Consider the following 24236-nt stretch of genomic DNA (forward strand, 5'->3'; position numbering starts at 1 on the left):
ATTTCTTTTTTATTATTTTTATATAGCTTTTAATTTTTTACAGACTGCATTTTGATTCATTGTACACAAAGAGTGTACATAATTTCATTTCTATGGTTGTACGCAATGCAGATTCATACCATTTGTGTAATCATACATGTACATAGGGCAATGATGTCTGTCTCATTCCACCATTTTTCATACCCCACCTCTCATTTTCTTCTACATATTCTAAAGTTCCCCCATTATTCTCTTATTCCCCACCCCCACCCCCATTATATACCATCCTACACTTATTAGGGAAAACATTTGGCCTTTGGTTTTTTGGGCTTGGCTTATTTCACTTAGCATGATATTCTCCAATTCCATCCATTTATTTGCAAATGCAATAATACTATTCTTCTTTATGGCCAAATAGTATTCCATTGTGTATATATACCAGAGTTTCTTTATCCATTCATCTGTTGAAGGGCATCTAGGTTGGTTCCACAATCTAGCTATTGTGAACTGAGCTGCTATAAACATTGATGTGACTGTGTTACTATAGTTTGCTGATTTTAGGTCCTTTGGGTATAAACTGAGGAGTGGGATAACTGGGTCAAAAGGTGGGTCAATTCCAAGTTTTCTGAGAATTCTTTATACTGCTTTCCAGAGTGGCTGCACCAATTTGCAACTCCACCAGCAAAGTAAAAGTGTGCCTTTTTCCCCACATCCATGCCATCATCTATTATTGTTTGTGTTCTTGATAAAAGTCATTCTAATTGGAGTAAATGAAATTTTAGAGTTGTTTTAATTTGCATTTCTCTAATTACTAGAGATGTTGAACACTTTTTCATATATTTATTAATTGCCTGTGTGTCTTCTTCTGTAAATTGTCTGTCTAGGTCCTTGGGTCATTTATTGATTAGATTCTTTGTATTTTTGTTGTAAAGTTTTGTAAGTTCTTTATAAATTTTCATTACACCTCACAGTCCTAGAAAAAGAACAGATCAACACCAAAAATAGAAGACAGGAAATAATTAAAATCAGTGCTGAAATCAATGAAATTGAAACAAGAGAAACAATTCAAAATATTGACAAAACAAAAATTGGTTCTTTGAAAAAGTAAACAAAATTGATAAACCCCTAGCCACACTAATGAAGAAAAGGAGAGAAAAAAACTCAAATTCCTAGAATTTGTGATGAAAATGGAAAGATCACAACAGGCACCATTGAAATACATAATATAATTAGAAGCTACTTTTAAAATCTATACTCCAACACAATAGAAAATATTGAAGACATCGGCAAATTTTTAGAGACATATGATCCTCCCAAACTGAATCAGGAAGACGTACACAATCTAAACAGATGAATTTCAAGCACTGAAATAGAAGAAGTCATCAAAAGCCTACCAACCAAGAAAAGCTCAGGACCAGATGGATTCTAAGCTGAATTCTACAAGACCTTTAAAGAAGTACTGATACCATTACTCCTCAAAGTATTTCAGGAAATAGAAAAGGAGGGAACCCTTCCAAATTCATTCTATGAGGCTAGTATCACTCTTATACCAAAATCAAAGACACATCAAAGAAAGAAAACTTTAGACTAATATCCCTGATGAACATAGATACAAAAATCCTTAACAAAATACTGGCAAATTGAATACAGAAATATATTAAAAAGATAGTGCACAATGATCAAGTGGGGTTTATTCCAGGGATGCAATGTTCGTTCAACATCTGGAAATCAATAAATGTAATTCACCACATCAATAAACTTAAAGTTAAGAATCACATGATTATTTCAATTGATGCTGAGAAAGCATTTGATAAAATACACATCCCTTCATGCTTAAAACACAAGAAAAAATAGGAATAGTACGATCATACCTCAACATTGTAAAGGCTATCTATGAAATGGCACTGAGCCGGCCCTCCACACCGAGGTGGGAGGCATTGCTGAGACCGCCCCCCACACTGAGGTCAGTCAGGCACTGAGCCTGCCTGCCTGCCTGTCCCCCTACTGCTGAGGGACACTGCGTCTGCCTCCGTACTGACTCAGTGCATCCTTGCTGGGGCTCCCCAGCTCCTTTGGAGGCTGGTGCAGGCACTTTGAATTATTCCAGAGGGCGTGGTCATCATCATTGGAAGAGCGGTTCCCTTCCCTAGATGCCTACAGGAGACTGGAGGCCCTTTGACAGGTACCCCTATTTACTCACTTATATCCTGTATCCTTTCCCCATCTTCTTGTTCACAACTAGAAATATTGTAAATAGTAATTGAACTGACCCTGTTTATTTTAAAAATGTTAAAGTCTTTATAGGGGCTATCTGGTTCAGAACTGCATTTTCTCTGTATTGGGTGCTACTGGTATTGATCTTCAAAGGAGAGGTATTGGAAAACTGCAGGGTCATAATAAGCCTGCCGGGGGCAAACTTCAGTATCTCTGATCTTCACTGCTAGAGGGGAATATACAATATGAAAAAACAATATGAAGAAACAATATGAAAAAACAGGGAAAGAAAGTGTCTCTAACAAACCAAGATGCTATTGTGATAGACTCCAATGACAGCATGGCAGTAGAAATGACAGAAAAAGAGTTTAGAATATGCATGATTAAAATGATCCGTGAAGCAAAAGATGAGATAAGAGAGCAAATGCAGGCAATGCAAGACCATTCCAGTAGACAGTTAAAAGAGAAAATGAAAGAAGCAAAAGCACACTTCAATAAAGAGATTGAGATTCTGAAAAAAAAAACCAACAGAAATACTTTAACTGAAAGAAATGATAAACCAAATTAAAAACTCAATAGAAAGCATCACCAACAGAATAAATCTCGTGGAAGACAGAATCTCAGACAATGAAGACAAAATATTCAATCTTGAAAATAAAATTGAACGAACTGAGAAGTTAAGAAGTCATGAACGGAATTGACAAGAATTATGGAATATCATGGAAAGACCGAATTTAAGAATTATTAGGATTGAGGAAGGCACAGAGATACAAACCAAAGGCATGAACAACCTAACCTGTTCAATGGAATAATGTCAGAAAATTTCCCAAACCTGATAAATGAAATGGAAAATCAAATATAAGAGGCTCACACAACACCAGGTGCACAAAACTAAATATTTCTAAAAAAAAAAGAATTGACTTAGCCATAGTTTGTTTTGAGGTGTGTGTGTGTGTGTGTGTGTGTGTGCACATGTGCACACGTGTGGGTGTGCGTATACTAACATTAATATTTTTACATATTTCATTGGTGGATAAAGTATACAAAAATATCCCTTTGTATGACTTCTTACAAATGCAAGTGAATCTACAATTGTTTCAATAAAACTTTCAATTAAATATATACAATTTTGCCTTAATATATCAAAATTTTTAATAAAACATTGATTCTTTCTTACGAAATTAAAACCCATTATATATTTAGAGCCCAAATGTGAAGTGATTTTTTTGCAGAGTTACCCTCTTGAATAAACAAGGAAAACGTAAGAGTATATATTATCTTAATAAACACACACACATGTATACACAGAGAAATCATTCTCTCATTAAAGTTTCACAATTCAAAACTTCATAAATTTTGCCTGTTATGGGTTATAAAGAGGTAAGTTCAAGATAGTTCTCTGTTTTTACTTATTTTAATAACAGTAAAATGTCCTAAGATATAAGAAATTTTCCCTTTAAACCACCATCTTGTCTATTCAAAAGCTTAGAAAAATACACTTAAATGACTTCTTCAGAATTGAAAGATTAAGAAGGAAATTTTGAACACTAACTCTTCAATTGTTTCTTTTTATTAGTTGACAGCCATAAAAAATACTTACTGGGTATTTTAAAGGAACCAGGTGGTAGTCTAGAGGACAGGTTTGAATCACATTTAGAGCTGAAACACAAAATAACAATCTCAAAATGCAAATAGTCAGAAAGAGTGAGCACGCTTAATTTTTCTAATTTTTTCCCTGCTGGTTCAGGGTCAACATAGCTGATATCATCAAATTACTTAAAGTCCAATCTAGTGATAGTTCGTAAAATTTAAAAATTCTAACCACGAGTATAGGAGCAATTTTTCCCATTAGCAAATTAAGAAACAATAAATATTGCATATTTAGATCAGTTTCTCATAAATTTGTCTTTCTTCTTTTTTTTTAAATTTTTCTTTTTATTTCTTTTGGTACCAGGGATTGGTACCTGGTTCAACCTATCATGGATTGCAACTTCTAGAATAGTGAATCGGAATCAATCTTTTCTCTTTAAGTTAATTATCTTGGGTATTTCTTATAGTAATGGAAAGTCATGATGCTATTTCACAGCAACAATAACAAACTAATATACTCTCATTTTATTTCAGTTTTTATTTTCTCATCTATTTTCAGAAATAATTTATTCTGCCTATAATAATGTATTCATAGATAAACAGGTATCTCTAGGTCATGATTTTTTAAGCCCAGAGACATTCTAAAAATATTTTTTCTGTAATTCTTTTCTCTTTCTCTTCTTATTGAGTCCTGCTTACTAGGAACAAAAACTCCTCTATAAAGATTTCCCTGTCTACTCTTTCACTCTGCAACTGAACCATGAGTTCTATTATTTGGTAAGAATACTGAGTGAATTTCAAAGAATGATGGTTATATTTTCCTTATCCTAAAATTTCTGGCCCAGAATTGGACATATAGAAGGAAGTAGCAAGACCTGCTTTATGAATGAATGGCACATCGGCAGAAATTCCCTTAACTTCATGAATTTAAAAATTCAATCAGCATACACAACAGGAAATAAATCTCATAGGGACTCAGAAGAACTTAGATATAGAGCTTTAGAAATATTTTATAACTACCAAACACTGAAAAAAAATAGTAAGAAAGAATAAAGCTTGGATGTGCATTTTCCACCCTAAAAATTGTCTTTCTGTGGATACATGCTTCAGTCAATTCATTTTGACTAATAGCCTACTACATCAATAGTGACATATCACTAAACTCTGGTACACATTTGGGGGCAGAGGAAACATCTTTGAAATTATTTCCAGGATTGCCTGACTGCCTACATGTCCTCATCTTTTTAAACATTTTATATTTTGTGTCTGCACAAATGTTATCTATCTTATAAGGAAAAATTCTCAAGGGTAAACAACAGGTCTATACTTGATTTGCTTCTTAATACTTCTTTTGTTATATCATGTAGCAGAGTATTCTGAACATTACATACATTCAACTGGCACAATTTAAAAAAATTAAAAAATTAAAAACATTATTTCATCCTCCACTGAATTTTTTATTAGCCTGGTGGGTCAGTCTGCTTCTCTCAGAGCTGTGTATATATGTATATGGACCAAAAATTGTGATTTAATATTCTGAGAACTGTAGATGGTTTTTTAGTTGGGAAACTTGAAACCAGAATAGTATGATTAAGCTTTTCTCTTGGTTATATTTGATTTTGGGCTGAGGTATATAACAATTAAGTGTTGTGTAAGTATACATAGATATACACCTCATAATTTCCCTTTAATAATTTGGTTTACTTTGTCTAAAATAATATTTTGATTATAATATGGAAGAACAAATGGTAAGTTGAAAATTTTCATAGTTACTACAAGTAATTTTTTTCTAAATACTCATAAAGATTTTTAGAATTGGCTGTTTGACACTATGACTGCTAGAAAAAAACACGGGATCAATAATCCAATGTATTTATGCAGGCCCTGACTTCCTAATAATACTTCTAAAGTTCAAGAAGTCAAACCAGGAATCAATAAATGGGACGGCATCAAATTTAAAATGTTCCACTTGGCAAAGGAAACAAGAGTACGAAGAGAGATCCTACAGAATGGGAAAAAAAATCTTTGTCAGTTACGCTTCTGAAGGGGATTAATATCAAGAATATACAAAGAATTCAAAAAAACATGCCACCAAAAACCCCCAAATGACCCACTTAATAAGTGGGTAAATAATCTAAATAAATGTATCTCAAAAGAAGGAACATAAATGGCTAACAAATGTATGACAAAAATTTTCAAGACCTTTGACAATCAGTGAAATGCAAATCAAAAGTACACTGAGATTTTATCTCACTCCAGTTAGAATGGTAATAATTAAGAATATGAATAAAAGTTGCTGATTAGGATGGGGGGGAAATAGTACAAATTATTTAACCACTTAGGAAGGTACATAGTGGTAGCATTCCTCAAAAGGCTAAGAATGGAACCACAATGTGACTCGGCTATCCCACTATTTGGCATTTATCCAAAAGAAATAAAATCAGCATATTATAGTAATATATGCATACTAATATTTATAGCAGCACAATTCTTAATAACCAAGTTGTGGAACCAGCCAATATGTCATTTTGAGGGTAAATGGATAGAACTCGAAAAAATCATGCCAAGTGAAATATGCTAGATGCAGAAAGTCAAAGACTGAAAGTTTTCTCTCTTTCCGGAGATAGGGAATAACAAAGAAAAAAAGTAAGAATCTTATGAAAATAAGAACAGTAGAGTAAAGGAAGGAGGAAGGTGCTAAGGGGAGCAACAGCAGAATGAATTTGATCAACTTTGCTAAATGCATATATGAATACAACACAATGAATCCTGCTTTTATGTACATCATTTTATGTATAAAAATGAATAAATAAATAGAAGGAAGACCAGTAGAGGAGAAAAGGAATATAAGAGGGCAAAAGGAGAGAAAGAAAATGAGAAGTACTGGGGATTGAGAATGAGCAAAACATGTTATACACATTTATAATTATGTAAAAATGAATCCACAATTATGTATAATTATAAAGTACGAATAAATCAAAATAGATCATTGGTTGTTTGAATGACTTTGATGAATCACTACAAAATAAATTGAAAATAAAAATCTATTTGAAGTCTATCAAATATGCACAAAGTAATTGGAAACAATGTAATATTGTTTTTTGATTTCAAATGAAAATGTTCTTCTGAAGCAATCTATCACATCAAAAATATATAATTTAGAACCTTCTCAAATATAACCAAATGTAAACTCATACTCTAGATCAACACAATAAAATGCCAATATTTTATTTATTTCCCAAATATTTTATATTAATATTTTATATTATTTCCCAAATGAGAACCTGAACAAGCTTCTCATTTTCATAATATACAAAAATTTATTTTGAATCTTTATGATAATATTATTAAAAATAATGTTTTGAAAATCATTCAAGTTAGCTTTCCTCACTATTGAAACAAAGTGAAAACCTGAATAACCCTTTATCTTGGATTGCTTTAGGTTACTTTCTTTTAATTGACTTTAAACATCAATAATTTTGGAGATCACATAGCTAAGAAATATATTATTAGTACCCTTACTAAATTTGTTTTGAATAGCATCTCTGACAAGTAGGTTAACTGTTGTTGAGGTTACTTTTCAGGGACTTGAACACCATTTCTGTTGAAAGCATTGACTTCATTTGGGCCTATGCAGGTGTTTGACGCGTAAATTTAATGTCAGGAAATGAAAAAACTTCAAACTCACATGATAATACCTCTGCTTTCTGAGAATGTGTCCCATGAAAGGCTATGAAATAGATCACACTTGCGTGTGCCATGGATTACTTTACATTCTATCACCTTTCCCCATGCCTCAGACTACTCTGCTTCTTCATCCCATAAATATCCAAAAATCTATTCTCAGGGAGGTGTATTTGAGACTTCAGGACTCCACATCCCTGCTTGACTATCTTGCAAATTCAGTCTTCTTTTGTAAAACTCATTTCAATGATAGTCTTACTCTATGGAGGGCATAATGGCCCTAGTTTAGTAACACTATTGGTATTGTTACTATCATCTCTGTTTTAGAGACTTAAAATTGATTTCAAAGAGCTAAGCAATCAATCACAAGATGACACAGATGGTAAATAGTTGGATAAGAATTTGAAAGTCAACTTCTTTCTTGTTTTATTTAGTAATATCTACCAAACCAAATCAGTCAACAGTAAGTGTAAAAGTCTAAAACAAAAGCATCCTGAAGCATCATTGTTTCTTCAATCTTTAGTATCCTGAGTCTCCCTAATTTGCACCTTAATGAATCTCCTTGACATGATATAAAACAAATTCCTTCCTAAAATATAGATAGCACAATTAGTACACTAGCCTCAATAACTTTGTGCCTAAAAGCATTATTTACTGCACTCTCTTGTCCCTCAGTTTTTGGTTGCCAGATTTTAAAAATGCAAAATTGCTTATGAACAGAAGGTTTAACTTTAACAGACACTTTACAAAATGTCCCCCTTTCAAATTGTTTTCTTTTTCTTTTTCTTTTTATATGCAACTGCCTATTATATGGGGAAATTTGAAGATGTCTTTTTATTGTTAGTCATTCCATAGTTAGGTAAAACTTATTTAACTTTTGATGACAAAAATCTCTTCTAAGAAGTATTAGTGGCAAATGTGGATAATTCCTATAAATATATATGGGAATACAGTATTTTGTTCATTTTATAGTGGTATTAAAAAAGAAATTGCTTAGGAAAACTGTTATTTATTTATTTTTAACATGTGGTATAATTCTTTTCTATCATTTAGCCTATACTCTTACTTTGAGAGTTATTGACATATATAATCTTGAATTTATGTAGATCAAAAGCCCTCACTAGCATATGATTTATTCTTAATGTAACAGAATTTGACTCTTATATTGATACATTAAACCATGGTGTAAGGAATATTTAAGGAATATTATATATGCCAATTGGCTATTGTTTTATTAATTTTCATTCATTAAAGATATCAAAAGTAAAGGAAAAAATTCATTTAAAGCATGAGGTTAAATACAAGCACCTAACAAGATATGATGTGATATTATTTTGAAAGTTTTATTATAAAGAACTATAAACATTTCTGGTGTGGTTTAAGATACTTTATTCTGAAATATATAATATATATATATTTTTTCTTGGTCTTTAAATTTATCATCCAAGTATGAAGGCAATTAAAACATGATTAAATAAAAGCATTAAATGAAAATATATATGCATACATATATTTTTTCTTGGTCTTCTTTAAATATATATACATATATATATAGGCGGTGCTGGGAATTGAACCCAGGGGCACTCTGTCACTGAGCTACAGCCCTTGTCCTTTTTATTTTTTGTTTTGAGACAAGGTCTTACTTAGTTGCTGAGGGTCTCACTAAATTGCTGAGGCTAGCCTCAAACTTGGGACTCTCCTTCCTCAGCCTCCCTAGTCATTGAAATTACTTGTGTACATTATCACACCCAGTTCAGAATATTTTTCTAATGACAAAAATGTATATTATTTTTTATTTGAAAATTTTATTTTCTCAAACTTATATAATTAACTCTTCAAGAATCTATGGACATCCAGGAATGATGACACAAACGCCTGTAATCCCAGTAGTTCAGGAGGTTAAGGCAGGAGGATTATGAGTTCAAAGCCAGCTTCATCAATTTAGTAAGATCCTAAGCAACTAAGTGAGACCCTGTCTCAAAATAAAGTGGTTAAGTACCCACAAGTTCAATTCTCGGGAAAAAAAATGAAAGAAAGAAAGGAAGGAAGGAAGGAAGAATCTGTAAAAGTCAAGTAAAGCAAAAATATTTTCTCTGCCAATTGAGGTGTCATGTTTGTTCAGAACCCCTTTTTCAAGGACAAAAAGCACTGTAATTATACTTAAACTTTTGTAATATTTGCAACATATTTATTCATGTTAAACTTTATTCTCAGTAACACTAACTTGGAGATAGTATGTTTTCTGTCTCTTCATGAATTTTAGAATTATATTATGTATACATGTTAGCCCATAGAGTAGATTTGCAAATCTTGAATATCATATAAAAGTAATTATATACTACAGGTGTAACATTTGGAGATGCAATAATATGACCAAGTGCTTCAGTATGCAAGGTATATTTGAATGTCAAAGATGACAATCGCACCTGTTGAACTCCATTTCAGTCACTTGCTCTTGCAAATTGTTCCTTTAGGACATTCTTGATACTCATATAGTACATCTCCATTTAAAGTGAACAGGTAGCCCTGATTATCTCTGAATCATGTTCAGGGATATTTTTCACTCTTCTTGAAAAACAGAACACATTTGCAGTTCAATTGCTCTATTGTCCTATTCCATCAAATCAAAAACATCTAACAGTGTCCCATCATTTTCTCTATCCCCTTCAGTTCAAAATGGCAGCATTTTTCTTCACCTAATTCCATAAACTATTAAATGATCATCCTGTCATCCATTTGATGTTCTCTTTTAAACATATTTTCTAATTTTTTCAGTGTGGACCGTCTGAAGATTTTACAGATCTTCAATTTCCATTTGTTTTTGCTTAAAAATTCCCTATTTGATTCACCTCTCTCCATTAGTATTTTTCTGTAATCAGTCAAGGAAAACCAAACTATTCTTCAACACTTTGCTTAGAAATTTTCTCTGCTAATATCTACTTTTCTTGTTTTCTTGTTCACGAATTTAACCATCCATTAAAGTTTCAAAGGCACTTCTGTATTTTTAGGTATTTGTTTTAGGAGCACCCAACTTCTCTGTAACAAATTCAGTTTTAGTCATCTCGACTACCATAACAAAGTACCATGGACTAAGTATCTTACACAAGATAAATTTATTTTTTCATAGTTGTAGAGGGCCCCAGATAAGGGTCCTCTTCCTGGCTTGCAGATGATGAATTTCATTGTGTCTGAGAGACAGAGAGAGAAAGAGAAGAGAGAGAATGAGAGAGAGAGAGAGAGAGAGAGAGAGAGAGAATGAGAGAGAGAGAGAGAGAGAGAGAGAGAGAGAGAGAGAGAGAGAGAGAGAGAGAGGACCTTGTTCTTTATGGGTGAATAATACTCCATTGTGTGTTTATGTATATATATATATATATGCAAATATATATTAGTCAGAGTTCTCTAGAGGAACAGAATCAAAAGAAAGTATGATTACCAAAAGGGGATTTATTAGATTAGATTACATGACTAGAAGCTGGAAAGTCCACAATGGCTGTCTGCAGACTAGGGAGCTGGAAGAACCAGTAGCTGTGCAGTCCAAGAGGTGGAAGCCCCAGAACAAGAGGAATCAACAATGGTACCCTAGTCCAGGACCAAAGCCATCTAGAAACTTCCTGAAGAATCATTGGCAGAGTTTACTTTGGAAGAGTGAAGAAGTTAGAGTTTGATATTCTCAGATGGTCAGAGCAGCAATCAAGAACCCATTCAAGAAAAGTCGAGGGCTGGGAAGATAGCTCAGTTGGTAGAGTGCTTGCCTTGCAAACACAAAGCCCTGGGTTTGATCCCCAGCACCGCAAAAAAAAAAAAAAAAAGAAAAGTCGAGCTTGCATCTGCTGTTTCTTCCTTGTTCTTCCAAATTTATTCCATCCAAGCCACCATCTTGTTGGGCAGTGCTGCCCATGCTTAGGGAGGGTCTCTCCTTCAGTTGGTAACCCACATTGCAATCATTCCTAGACACAATCTCATTGACATACCCAGAAGCCTCATAATCATTGGCATCTCTTAATTCAATCAAGCTGACAATTCAAATTAACCAATACAATATATACACATATTTGTGTGTGTATATATAAACAATGAATTATATATATACATGTATATATACATATATATGTCTATGTACTTATTATACATATATATATACATATATATATGTACTTATTATACATATATATTTTCTTTTCCATTAACCTGTTGGTTGACATTTAGACTAATCCAATATCTTAGCTGTTGTGAGTAGTGCTAAATGAATATCTAACAAAGATTTTCCCTTATTTTTTAGGTTGTTTCTTCATTCTACAGAAACTTTTAAAATTATTTTATGTAATACTATTTGTCAATTTTACTTATTATTTCATGAGATTTGGACTCCTGTTCAGGAAATCATTGCCTAAACCAAGATTTCTTCACTTTCTTTTTTTTTTTTTTCCTTGTAGTGGTCTCAGGCACACTACACCTCCAGACATTTTTTAAAATTTTTTGTTGTGAGACAGGATGTTACTAAGGAATATTTGAAGAGGAATAGAAAAGGTTTTACAGACCTTTAGCATAAGAAGATTAAACTCATTACAGAGGAAGAGAAATGAAAATCAAATACCAGCCCATAGAAAATTTGTCTCAGATGATTATTCTATGTTCATTTTCTCCCATATAAATCATTTACTACCCCTTTTGAAATTACCTCCTACCCATCCTTCTACTCTCCTGTGTGAGGAGCATATTTAAGATTAAACATCTGGCCCTATATTTGTGTTTCATATATGGCATGTTTCTGTGGTTTAGCACATTAATAAATTTGTATTCTCTTTCTTCTGTTCAAAACTAAAAATGTTTTAAAAATCATATTATTGAAAGGAAGCAAACATTTAGTCATTACTTTAAAACAAACATTTAGTTGTTACTTTAAAACCTTAATGCTGCCTAGGAAAAGTGAAGAATAATTTATCTAGAGTGAATCTAACAATATTCTACAATGCATATAAAGTATTATTGTATGAAAATATTCTCTTCAAAAATTTTTTCCTTGTTCATAAAAGACATATTTTAAAGATATAATACTTGAAAATGTTGACAACTTATTCTTGATATATGTAGTGTCAGGTTATAAACAAGATGTGTATCAGAATTCTTATTTATTCATTTTATTTAATTTTTTGAGCTCTGAAATGAATGCTCTCATTGAATCAGTGCTGCAAAATATGTTGAGGCCTCAGTAGAAATCACCTTTCTGGAAAATTCTTAAAATCTCTGAGAATAGTCAATAACTGATTGTTGGCGACAGAATAGGGGCAAGATTAAAAGGAGGAAAAATGAGAGAGCGTGCCATTATTTACCTTCCTTCATTAACTCCATAGACCATCACATTGCTTTTTCTTTGTGATCTACCATATTCCTTTGTTCACCAGATATAACATCATTATGCAGCATCTTCTGCCTTCGCAAACCCAGATACACTGGGTGCTGTCTCAGTTTCCATGATCTGTCTCTGGTTCTGGACACCTACCTTAGTACTTTCTGCTAAGTGTAAAAGAAACGGATAAAAGAAAATACCTTAACTCTTTATCTTGAGAGAGAAGATGGCAGAGCAGATATGGCCAGCAACTCTCAAGTTATCTACAGTCCAAATTGAAGTAGTGAAATAAGAGTGAACCAGAGTTGAGTAACAGAGTGAATATACTAAAACTCAGTATTGGGCAGTTTGAAACTTGAAGGAACTTGTAATTTGGTTGCTGGAGCAGAAAATAAGAAAATAATTCATTGACCCTGAACCCTGACCAGAGAGGGGAAACAGGTACAGTAACAAAGGGAGAAAGAAGAAAAACCAAAACCCACAAGTTTGCTTCCTTTAGAACAATTAAAAAAAAGGCAGACCAAGTTAAAATGAGACTGCAAAAATAGTGAAGGAAACTACACAATTCATCTCAAATTGTTGGTACAAACTCTGCCAGCAGTCATTTTTTAATGACCACAACTTGCCAGTTTTTCTAGAAGAAATTAGTTCTGTATAGCTTTTTCCTATCTTCAGAGAGTAACAAAACTATGGAGAATGCCTCTGTAACAGGTTGTCTCAGTAATCCATGTAGAAGGATTTTGTAGAAATACCACTGCTGTTTGAAAGCTATCAATAATCCCACCCCCTTTTGGTAGACAAAAGGAGCGGGTAGGAGTTGACCCAAGAACAAGTAATTACCAGATGACTAACCCCAACCTAGTGCTCATCAGAGACTTTTTCCAGAGGAGTTCAAGTGAAAATGGCCCAATTGACACCTTACCCCAATGATGATGACAGGTAAAATCCCAGTGACCTGCAGCAGCCTGGGTGAAGGCTTCTGTGCCTCAGCAGAAACTGGGCTGGTGGTAGAACACCTGAATTGACAGGTCTTGCAATTGTAGACAGCTGCCAAGTGTCTATTTATTTATGTGGATATTTATATTTATTGATTTGTGCAAGTCGAACAAAACTTGCATCCCTGGAATAAAATCAGCTTGGTCATAGACTACAATCTTCTTAATGTGTTTTTGATTGTGGATCTCTAATATTTAATTAATGATTTTTACATATATGTTCATCAGAGATATTGGTTCATTGTTTTATTTCCTTTATGTGTCTTTTTATGGTTTTGTATCATGGTGACACTATCATCATAGAATGAATTTGGGAGTGTTCCCTCTGTTTCTATTTCATGAAATAATTTGTGGAGAATTGACATTTCTTTTTTAAAAAATAGTCCTAAAATGTGTATGGAAAACATAAAAGACTCAGAGTAATCAAAGCAATAGTAAACAACAAGAGGGATGCTGGTGGCACCACAATACATGATTTTAAATTATACTATAGAGCTATATTAGCAAAAACAGTATGGATTTGCTTAAAAACAGGTATGAAATGCAGTGGGATAAAATAGAAGAAAAAGCACATACATACAATTCACATAAGTTAACAAAGGATCCAAAAATAAACCTTGGAGAAAAGATAACTTTTTCAACAAGTGGTGCAGTGTAACTGGATATCCACATGTAGAATAATGAAACTAGATTCTTATTTCTCACCCTGTACAAAAGTCAACTTAAAGTGAATCAAAGAACTAGGAATTAGTTCAGAAACACTGCAAATATTATAAGGAAACAGCATTAGTATCAACACTTCAAACATTGGAACAGGTACTGACTCCCTTTAAAAAATTCTCAAAGCTGAGGAAATAAAACCAAGAACTAATAAATGGGATGGTTTCAAATTAAAAAAGAAAATAAAAAACTTTAAAGGATTAAAGAGAGACATTAAATATTGGGAGAAAAAATTTTCTAGCTACATGGAATTAAAGTGCAGACTATATAAAGAACTAAGTAACTTAACACCAAAAAGCAAGCAAATAAGCGACCCAATCGACACATGAGCAAATAAGCTAAAAAGATATTTTTCACTAGAAGAAATGCAAATAGCCAACCAATATATAAAAAAAATATTCAACATCCTTAGCAATCAAGCAACTGCAAATCAGAACTACATTTAGATTTCATCTTACTCCAGTTAGAATGGCAATCATTGAGAATATAAATAACAATAAATGATGGTGAGGATATGGTGGAAAAGGTATGTACTTTGTTAGTGGGACTGCTTCGGAAAGCAGTATGGAAATTCCTCAAAAGTTTTTGACTGATTCCACCATGTAACTCTGCTTTCCTACTCCTTGGTATTTATCCAACAGAACTAAAGTAAGCATGCTATGGTAATACATATATATCAATGTTTATAACAGCACAATTTACAATATACAAAATATGGAACCAGCCTTGGTGTTAATAGCAGAATGGATAAAGAAAATGTGGTACATTTATACATGATGGAGTTTTACCCAGTCATAAAGAAAAATTAAGTTACATCATTTACTGGTGTTTTGGTCATCTTTTTGCTGCGGTGACTAAAACATTTTAGAGAAGAAAAATTTATTTGGGGGCTCAGTTTCAGAGGAGTCAGTCCATAGATGTCTAACTACATTCCTTGGGATTTGAGGTGAAGCAGAACATTATGGTGGGAAGAGAGTGGCAGAGGGAAAAAGCTCACATAATGGTCAGGAAGCAGAGAGAGAGACTCCACTGACCAGATACAAATATGTATCCCAAAAGCATGCCCTAAATGCCTGGTCACACTCTACATGCCCTCATTAGTATTCAGTTAATCCCCATCAAAGGATTAATTCATTGATGGGGATAAGGTTCTTTTTTTTATTGTAAACAAATGGAATACATGTGTACATAGAGTAAAGGCATACCATTTGTGTAATCATACATTTACATAGGGTAATGGTGTTTGATTCATTCTGTTATTTTTTCCCTTCCCCCCACCCCTTCCACCCCTCTTCCCTCTATATAGTGCTTCCTTCTTCCATTCTTGCCCCCCACCGACCCCTCATTATGTGTCATCATCCGCTTATCAGTGAGATCATTCCTCCTTTGGTTTTTTGAGATTGTCTTATCTCACTTAGCATGATATTCTCCAATTTCATCCATTTGCCTGCAAATGCCATAATTTTATCATTATTTATGGTTGAGTAATATTCCATTGTATATATATATCACAGTTTCTTTATCCATTCATCAATTGAAGGACATCTAGGTTGGCTCCACAATCTGCCTATTGTGAACTGAGCAGCTATGAACATTGATGTGGCTGTATCTCTGTAATATGCTGATTTTAAGTCCTTTGGGTATAGGCCAAGGAGTGGGCTAGCTGGGTCAAATGGTGGTTCCATTCCAAGTTTTCTAAGGAGTCTCCACACTGCTTTCCAGAGTGGCTGCACTAATTTGCAGCCCCACCAGCAATGTATGAGTGTACCTTTCTCCCCACATCCTCGCCAACACCTGTTGTTGCTTGTATTCTTGATAATCACGATTCTAATTGGGGTGAGATGGAGTCTTAGGGTGGTTTTGATTTGCATTTCTCTTATTACTAGAGATGTTGAACATTTTTTCTTATATTTGTTGATTGCTTGTACATCTTCTTCTGTGAAGTGTCTGTTCATTTCCTTAGCCCATTTGTTGATTAGTTTCCTTAGCTGAGAGAAAGCTTTTTAGTTTGAATTTATCCCAGTTGTTGATTCTAGCTTTTATTTCTTGTGCTTTGGGTGTCCTGTTAAGGAAGTCTGATCCTAAGCTGACATATTGAAGACTCGGACCTACTTTTTCTTCTATAAGATGAAGGGTCTCTGGTCTGATTCCGAGATCCTTGATCCATTTTGAGTTGATTTTTCTGCAGGGTGAGAGATAGGGGTTTAATTTAATTCTGCTGCATATGGATTTCCAGTTTTCCCAGCACCATTTGTTAAAAAGGCTATCTTTTCTCCATTGCATATTTTTGGCCCGTTTGTCTAGTATGAGAAAATTGTATATATTTGGGTTTGTGTCCATGTTCTCTATTCTGTACTATTGATCAACCTGTCAATTTTGGTACCAATACCATGCTGTTTTTGTCACTATTGCATTGTAATAGAGTTGAAGATCTGGTATTGTGATACCCCCTGCTTTGCTCTTTCTGCTAAGGATTGCTTTAGCTATTCTGGGTTTCTTATTCTTCCAGATGAATTTCATGATTGCTTGCTGTATTTCTGTAAGGTACATCATTGGGATTTTAATTGGGATTGCATTGAATCTGTATACTACTTTTGGTAGTATGGCCATTTTGACAATATTAATTATGCCTATCCAAGAACATGGGAGATCTTTCCATCTTCTAAGGTTTTCTTTAATTTCTTTCTTTAGTGTTCTGTAGTTCTCATTGTAGAGGTCTTTCACCTCTTTTGTGAGATTGATTCCCAAGTATTTTATTTTTTTTTTTGAGGCTATTGTGAATGGGGTAGTTTTCCTAACTTCTCTTTCTGAAGATTCATCACTTATGTATAAAAATGCATTTGATTTATAAGCATTGATCTTGTAAACTGCTACTTTACTGAATTCACACATGAGTTCTAAAAGTTTTCTGGTGGAATTTCCAGTTTTCTCTAAATATATAATCATGTCATCAGCAAACAGGGATAGTTTGAGTTCTTCTTTTCCTATTCGTATCCCTTTAATTTTTTTGTTTTGTCTAATTGCTCTGGCTAGAGTTTCAAGGATAATGTTGAATAGAAGTGTGAAAGAGGGCATCCCTGCCTTGTTCCAGTTTTTAAGGGGAATGCTTTCAGTTTTTCACCATTTAGAATGATATTAGCCATGTGTTTAGCATAGATGGCCTTTACAATGTTAAGGAATGTTCCCACTATTTCTATTTTTTCTAGTGTTTTGAGCATGAAGGGATGCTGTATTTTATTGAATGCATTTTCTGCATCTATCAAAATAATTATGTGATTCTTAACTTTAAATCTGTTGATATGGTGAATTACATTTATTGATTTCCTGATGTTGAACCAACCTTGAATCCCTGGGATAAAACGCACTTGATCGTGGTGCACTATCTTTTTAATATATTTTTGTATGCGATTTGCTAAAATTTTGTTGAGAATTTTTGCGTTGATGTTCATTAAGGATATTGGTCTGAAATTTTCTTTCCTCGATGTGGCTCTGTCTGGTTTAGGTATCAGGGTGATATTGGCTTCATAGAATGAGTTTGGGAGGGTTCCCTCCTCTTCTATTTCATGGAATACTCTGAGGAGTATTGGAATGAGCTCTCCTTTAAAGGTTTTGTAGAACTCGGCTGAGAACCCATCTGGTCCGGGACTTTTCTTTGTTGGTAGGCTTTTGATGACTTCTATTTCTTTGTTTGAAATTGATCTATTTAAGTTGTATACGTCCTCCTGGTTCAGAAAAGGTAATTCATGTCTCTAGAAACTTGTTGATGTTTTCAAGGTTTTTGTATTGTTGGAGTATAGATTTTCAAAATAACTTCTAATTATGTTTTGTATTTCACTCCTGTCTGTAGTGATATTTCCTTGTTCATTCTGAATTTTAGTAATTTGAGTTTTCTCTCTCTTTCTCTTTGTTAGTGTGGCTAAGTGTTAAATCAATCTTGTTTATTTTTTCAAAGAATCAACTATTTATTTTGTCAGTTTTTTCTATGGTTTCTTTTGTTTCAATTTCATTGATTTCAGCTCTGGTTTTAACTACTTCTTGTCTTCTACTACTTTTGGTGTTGCTCTGCTCCTCTTTTTCTAGGGCTTTGAGCTATAGTGTTAAGTTATTTGTTGATTTTTTCTTCTTTTGTTGAATGTGCTCCATGAAATAAATCTTCCTCTAATTACTGCTTTCATAGTGTCCCAGAGATTTTGATATGATGTGTCTTTGTTCTCATTTACTTCTAAGAATATTTTTATTTCCCTTCTGATGTCTTCTGTTATCCATTCATCATATAATAGCATCTTATTTAATCTCCAGGTATTAGAGAAATTTGTTTTTTATTCTGTCATTTATTTCTAATTTCAATCCATTATGATCTGATAGAATACAAGGTAGTACCTCTATTTTCTTGTTTTTGCTAACAGTAGCTTTGTGGCATAAAATATGGTCTATTTTAGAGAAGGATCCATGTGCTGCTGAGAAGAAAGTGTATTCATTCTTTGTTGGATGGTATATTCTATATATGTCAGTTAAGTCTAAATTGTTGATTGTGTTATTGAGATCTATGGTTTCTTTATTCAATTTTTGTTTGGAAGATCTATCCAGTGTTGAGAGAGGTGTGTTCAACTCACCTAGTATTATTATTGTGTTGTGGTCTATTTGATTTCTGGAATTGAGAAGGATTTGTTTAATGTACGTGGATGAGCCAATGTTCGGGGCATAGATATTTATGATTGTTATGTCTTGTGGATTTATGCTTCCTTTAAATAGTATATAATGTCCTTTATCCCTTCTGACTAGTTTTGGCTTGAAGTCCACATTATCTGAAATGAGGATGGATACTCCATCTTTTTTGCTGTGTCCGTGTGCATGGTATGTTTTTTCCCATCCTTTCACCTTTAGTCTGTGGGTATCTCTTTCTATGAGATGAGTCTCTTGCAGGCAGTAAATTGTTGGATTTTTCTTTTTCATCCAATCTGCCAGTCTATGTCTTTTTATTGATGAGTTCAGGCCATTAACATTCAGGGTTATGATTGTGATATGATTTGTATTCCCAGTCATTTGACTCATTTTTGTTTTTTCACATGATTTGGTTTCTCCCCTGGCCATTCCTTCAGGCTAGTTCCTCCCATTGCTGATTTGCATCGTTGTTTTCATCTCTTCCTCATGGAATATTTTGCTGAGAATGTTCTGTAATGCCGGCTTTCTTTTTGTAAATTGTTTTAGCTTTTGTTTATCATGGAAGTATTTTATTTCGTTGTCAAATCTGAAAGAAAGTTTTGCTTGGTATAAGATTCTTGGTTGGCATCCGTTTTCTTTCAAGGCTTGGTAAATGTTGTTCCAGGTCCTTCTAGCTTTTAGGGTCTTTATTGAAAAATCTGCTGATATTCTTATTGGTTTCCCCCTGAATGTAATTTGATTCATTTCTCTTGCAGCCTTTAAAATTCTGTCTTTATTTTGTATGTTAGGTATTTTCAGTATAATGTGCCTTGGTGTGGGTCTGTTGTAATTCTGTGTATATGGAATACTATAAGCCTCTTGTACCTGGTTTTCCATTTCATTCTTCAGATTTGGGAAATTTTCTGATATTATTTAATTGAATAGATTGTTCATTCCTTTGGTTTATTTCTCTGTGCCTTCCTCAATCCCAATAATTCTGAAATTTGGCCTTTTCATGATATCCCATAATTCTTGTAGATTCTGTTCATGGTTTCTTACCATCTTCTGTGTTTGGTCAACTTTGTTTTCAAGATTAAATATTTTTTCTTCAATGTCTGAAGTTCTGTCTTCCAGGTATTCTATCCTATTGGTTATGCTTTCTATGGAGTTTTTAATTTGGTTTATTTTTTCCTTCATTTCAAGGATTTCTGTTTGGTTTTTTTCAATATCTCTAATTCTTTATTGAAATGATCTTTTGCTTCCTGTATTTGCTCTTTTAACTGGCAATTGGTGTGATCATTGAATGCCTGCATTTGCTCTTTCATCTCTTCCTTCAATGCCTGCATTTGCTTTTTCATCTCCTTGTTTGCTTCCCTGATCTTTTTGATTATGTAAATTTTGAACTCCCTTTCTGACATTTCTTCTGCCATGCTGTCATTGGATTTTATTGCTATACCATCTAGGTTTGTTTGGGACATTTTCTTCCCTTGTTTTCTCATATTGGTCAGATATCAGTGGGACTCTGAGATATTGCAGATTTCCTCTATTGGCTTATAGTGTCCCTGTATATTTCCAGTATATCACCTCCCAGTCTTCTGTAGTCTGAAGTCTTGGTGGAACTTGATAATGCAGTGCTTCTGAAGAAAGCTTCTCCTAACTCTCTCCTGAGTCCAGGTCTGGGGCTGGTTCTGTGTGGAAATCCTCTCACTGGGCGGGCCTGCTCAGAGAAGCTGGCTGTAGACAGGGCCTGCCGCCACCAGAGGGAGCTGGGCTGCTTGAGGAAAGCATCTTGCTGCCCTTTTCTGGTCCTACAGGCCGCCTGAGGGCTGGAGTCCGCCTTTGAGTTCAAGGCTTGGGGTTGGCTCTCTGCGGAAAAGTTCTCACTGGGTGGACCTGCTCTGAGAAGCTGGTTGTGGACCACACCTGCCACCAGAGGGAGCAGGGCTGCTTTGGGAAAGCCTCTAGCTGTCCTGCCCTCGACCCAGAAGCTGCCTGCGGGCCTGCGGTTGGCTTCAGGGCTTGGGGTTGGCTCTGTGGGGAAAAGCTCTTACTGGGCGGGCCTGCTCCGAGAAGCTGGTTTGGACTGCGCCTGCCGCTAGAGGGAGCCGTGCTGCTTGGGGAAGACTGCTTGGGGAAGACTCTGGTTGCCCTGCCCTGCTCCGAGAAGGTGCCCACTGACTGGGTCAGCCCCCCCGGGCCAAGCTTCACCTGGTGGGAGAGACTCACCCCACGGCTCTATGTTAATCCAAGTCTCTCAATACCTCCCCTTCTTGAATCCTGAGTTCTGGAGCGACGGGAGATGCAGTCACCCTGTAGTCTGCCATCTTGGATCGGGTTAAGGTTCTTATAACCCAATCATTTTACCTTCTAATGTTCTTGCATTGTCTCTTACATGAGCTTCTGGGGGACACATCACCTCCAAACCATGACAACTGGTAAATGGATGGAGCTTAAAAATATTATGTTAATTCAACTCAACTGTTCTCACAAAGTCAATAATTGAATGTTTTTTTCTCATGTACAAGCTAGAGAGGAAAAAAGATTTTTTTTTTAAATGAGGAAATATCTTCAAATAAAAGGAGCATAGAGTACAGATAGGGACATGGTTAGAGAAAGAAGAGATGGGTGGAACTGCAGAAGGAAATTAATCAAACTATACTATATGTATGTATGAATATAACAAATAATTTCAACTTTTATGCACAACCATAATGTGACAGCTGAAAAATATATTAACAAAAGGAAGATCGATAGATTTGAGGAAGAAATGAGGAGGAGGTATGAGAGATGGAAAGGAGGAAGTGCTGGATTTGAAATAGAGAAAACTATTTTATATGCATTTATAAATATGCCACAATGTACCCCACAATTATATATAAGTACAATGAATTGAAAGAAAAATCTTTCAGGTTTGCTATCAAAATTAGAAAAATTAGAAAAAGTGTTAGAGTATTTCTATCAGCCATTTCAAGATTGAACTTTGTAGGCAAATTATTTATTCAAGAAAATGTTTTAGGAGTACTATGTGGAAAGTTCTTGTGATACTTTGACTAACTCATACCATGATCACATGAAATTGAAAGAGATATAAATATAATACAAATGTAAGATAAATAAATTCATGTTGCTATGGCAGTATATGTGGGAACCATAGATAAGGTTTTCTTGTATGCATGATAATTGTCTGAAACCTATAAAATGAATAGGAGTTATTGCAGGTAGGAGGTTGATAAAAAGCATTATAAGCAGAGGGGATTCCAGAAGCAAAGTCACATGGAAAGCATAAAGAATTAAGTACTGTGCAAAGTCCAGGGAATAATTTTAATGTTAATGAATAGAGCTGGAGAGAAGAAGACTGATATAAGTGATTTTATAATTCATAAACAGCTTCTGACTACTAAGTGGATACAGATAAGACCTGGGATCAGAAGATGGTGATTAAGGAGTCTTTTTCAAGAGATGATATAGAACTGCGTGAATTCTGGAGGCCTTAAGAGATTTATGATTTTTTAAAATGTATAAATACAGATAATGATAAGAAAATTTGTAGAACCTCACCCATTAGATTTGAAATTTCCAAAACAAGATTTGACAATTACATGAAAATATTGATATGTGTGTGAGAATGAAGAGACAACCCTCTTGAATTCCTTATGAGCCACCTATGACATGAACCATATCAATATTACACCTTTTGCCCAAGAGTAACGCATGACATTTTTGAAAATGGGAACCAAAGTGACAACCAATTGGTCAAAACCAGAGGGTAGAGAATACATGGCAAATGTCTGGGACAATAAAAGGACACAGTTGAAATATCAAGAGATGCCCCAAAACACAGTGTGAAATGAGGTCACAAATGTGGAAAGAGACTGCTAAACTGTCCCATTATCAAGTATGCTTAATATCCCCAAATGTACTTAGAAGTAATTAACCTGGAGACCTGTAGTACTTAGGGATCCTGATGGACAATTTTAAAGTGTTACTCAACTATATTATGCTTCTGAAATTTAAAAATAGAACCTTTAACTTGCTAGAGATATTTTAACTGTTACTTTAGCTTAGAAAATAAATTTAGTTATTCTGAGAAATGCTTTTAATTATAGAGGCAGTAAGGTGAATCAAATAGATTGACAATAAATTTAAAATAATATCTGCATATGAAAACATATAATGTTTTAAATATATAATATTGTTAAATTGTATAGCCTCATACATTTGTTTTAAAATTAATAATTGATGTCATTCAAGTTTGATCTAAGATAATTGAGAGAATTTGTATAGTTTTTAAACCAGATAATATAAAATAATTCACTGTTTTATTTTCAAGAATTTGATACTTCTGTTTATGACTGTTAGACCCTTTTGCATTCTCTAAAGATCTGTGTAAGTCCTCAAGCAGGAAAATACAAGCTTGGGGTGGAAAGCAAACACTACAGAACCTACTGTGACAGTGGAATCCAGAGTAGATGTAGGGAACCTACAATGGGTCAGAGCAACATCTACTGTCTATGCATTACACAACTCAGACTTACTCCTGTTACATATTAAGTTCAGTTTGTCTTTTGTTGTGGAACCAAATGAGTAGATGATTGTCATAAATTTAGAATCCAAGGAATTTGTTTTGTTTCAATTATTTATATCATTCTATTCTTGGGAACTGTGCATCTATTTCAATAGAACCCAAAGTTATGGTTAGAAATACAAATTTCTCCAAAATTCCCTCAGGATTATGGTAAATTGATCGAGTCTTACTTTCACTCTTTTGTTCATGTGCTCGTATTCCAATTTTTGGTACATAATGTTATATAACATATAACATATTGGTTCAATTTATGTTCCAAATCTGTAAGCACACTCACTCCAATCCTCTACAGGGTGGAGAAATCCAGTATTAGTGTCTTATTTATGTCAAAAAGACCACTCCAATTCTCTATCAGGATTGTAATTTCTGAATAATATGTTATATAATAGGACAAATAGATCTATATCATAGACTTGGCATTGGACTCTGCTTATGACAGGTAAGACAATCATTGGTTGGACTAACATTAGATATGATGACC

The 24236-nt window shown here is 34.1% G+C and overlaps 1 pseudogene; it reads right to left on the reverse strand.

Moving 5' to 3' along the window:
• Positions 1 to 24236, reverse strand: part of LOC124994171 (KATNB1-like protein 1) — a 70546-nt pseudogene that overhangs the window by 1772 nt on the left and 44538 nt on the right.

The sequence above is a fragment of the Sciurus carolinensis genome, chromosome 10, assembly GCF_902686445.1.
Source record: "Sciurus carolinensis chromosome 10, mSciCar1.2, whole genome shotgun sequence".
NCBI classification, from domain to species: domain Eukaryota; kingdom Metazoa; phylum Chordata; class Mammalia; order Rodentia; family Sciuridae; genus Sciurus; species Sciurus carolinensis.